This window comes from Frankliniella occidentalis, unplaced genomic scaffold (genome assembly GCF_000697945.3).
Source record: "Frankliniella occidentalis isolate FOCC.00 unplaced genomic scaffold, Focc_3.1 Scaffold290, whole genome shotgun sequence".
NCBI lineage: Eukaryota > Metazoa > Arthropoda > Insecta > Thysanoptera > Thripidae > Frankliniella > Frankliniella occidentalis.
The window spans coordinates 15,527-17,738 of record NW_026267416.1 but is presented as its reverse complement, the minus strand read 5'-3'; positions in this window follow the sequence as shown (position 1 = coordinate 17,738).

The following is a 2,212-nucleotide window of genomic DNA, read 5'->3' as shown; positions in this document are numbered from 1 at the left end:
GTCACGCGCTACGCAGTCCTGCACCACCTGGAGCGCTGCCCTGCGCCGCCCTGGGACGTCCTACGCCGCGCTGCGCCGCCATAGCGCTGCCCAGCACCAGCCTGAGCGCCTCCCGGAGCGCCGCCATGCGCCGGCCTGAGCATTGCCCGGCGACGCCCGGAGCACCACCCTGGGCGCCACCCTGGGCGCCAACCTGACCGCCACCCTGGGCGCCACCCTGGGCGCCACCCTGGGCGCCACCCTGGGCGCCACCCTGGGCGCCACCCTGGGCGCCACCCTGGGCGCCACCCTGGGCGCCACCCTAAGCGCCACCCTGAGCGCCACCCTGGGCGCCACCCTGCGCCGCCCTGCACCGCCCGGTTTAGAATTAAACAATTAGAATTAAGTGCTAAGTTGGGTAGCATAAGCTTTTGGGGGGTCTTCCTTTTTTCAGTGTCCCATTTTCTTTAAGGTGTGGACACCTTTAGCTATAGGGCCAGGGGGGAACCAGAGTAGGTTTTTAGATTTGTAAACAATAGGAAATAAAAGGGGAAAGCCACATGGCAGAAAAATTTACCCCAGCCGATCAACAAGTACAGTTTTCAAAATTTAGTTCATCAAAATTAGAATCACAAAATTATCTCTGACGCTTATGAAATTAAGAGGACGCTATTTCGCTCTCGTGAGGATTTTCCGTTGTTTTTAGGCGAACAGATCGGGGACGATCTGCTTCAAAAGGGGGGGCATGTTAGACATGCGTAGACTTTTAAATTCTCGCGCTCACGAGGAGGAACTAGCGTCAGAACCAGCGCCTGCTGGAAAGCCCTCGCGCTGCATTCGCGACAGCGCGGGGTGCTACCCGATCCAGCCCGGGACGGCTCGATCGCCCGCACGACACGTCAGACGCGCATAGGCTTCCGGCTTGGACACATCTCCAGCAAATAGTGAGTACTTGGTGGTCGGCCCTAAGAACTGTAATTCTTTGTACTTCCTTTCTTACACCCTTCAACCATCGTAACTACACCCTGCATAGCGCGCCCCGGGTGTACACGCTACACCTACACTGTCCCCGGTGCGATACTATACTGGCTTGTACCAAGAAGCCGGAAAAAGTGCCTGAATAACAGTTTATGGTGTTTTCCCCCACCCTCTTAAGATACTAAAATGACAACAAATGCCACAAAAATAAAATCAAAAACGACCTTTGCGTTTTTAAGAAGCGGCTGCTGCTCGGTTCGGTGGTGGTCGAGCGTGACTGATGTGGATGACCCACTTTCCGACCGCTGGTCGGGGGCAGATCACTGCCTCTACTTTTCCCGGCTCGGCAGTCCAATTCGAGAGACCCCACTCGGCCCCACGCAACGAGTCCCAAAGGTGTACCTTGGCGCGGCCAGGAGGAGCGGGAAAGAGTGGGAGAGATAGAGAGAGAGCGCGAGAGAGACGGGAAAGGAGGGGTAGCGAATAGGAGGTGTGTGTGTGGGAAAGAGAGAGCACAAAACACCAAGACGCACTCAGGGTGTTGATCTTGCACCGACGGCCCCCGGTGCGGTGCGGGTCCCCTCGGGTGCGATGTGATGGTCGGGTCCGGGGCTGCACCAGGAGCGCGCCGCAGACGATAAACATGCGGGTCTACACTGCAGCGCTGCAGACAGGCAGGGGCGTTACACACTTTGGTCAGAAAGCATCAACACTAGAGAAAATAAAGCTAGACTGCCCCTTTCAAAGGTGTCATAGGGTAAGAACCAAAGGAGGCATTTAATCTGTCAAAGTTAATAATTTTTACAAATTAAGGCATTAACCTAACTCAGTTTTACCCCTGCAAAATTGCGACCTTGTCACCGCTGTTTAAGAAAGGCATGAGGTCAGTGAGAGGTGACGCAAGCGTCACGAATTTTATTGGAAACCTTCAGCAGCACACCGGTAAACGGTGACTTAAAAGATGCATAGTGAAATCCAGTTGTTTCAGCATTTGAACGACGCTCTGAAAAAGAGCCATAGGAAAATAAATTTTTGTGAGGAGTGTACAGTGGGATGTGGCGCTGCAAGTCACGCACTCCAGTTTATTACAAGGCACGACGCCCGACAAGGAGCAGCCTCTCAAGCCCGCTGCGCGACGCGACGATCTTCAGCAAATGAAAAACGCATTCATGTAATGGGAAGAGGGGGGCAGAGGGGGTGGGGCAGTAGGCGTAGGCGGGAAAGCGCAAGAGTAAAAGGAGGCGGGAGAGGGGGC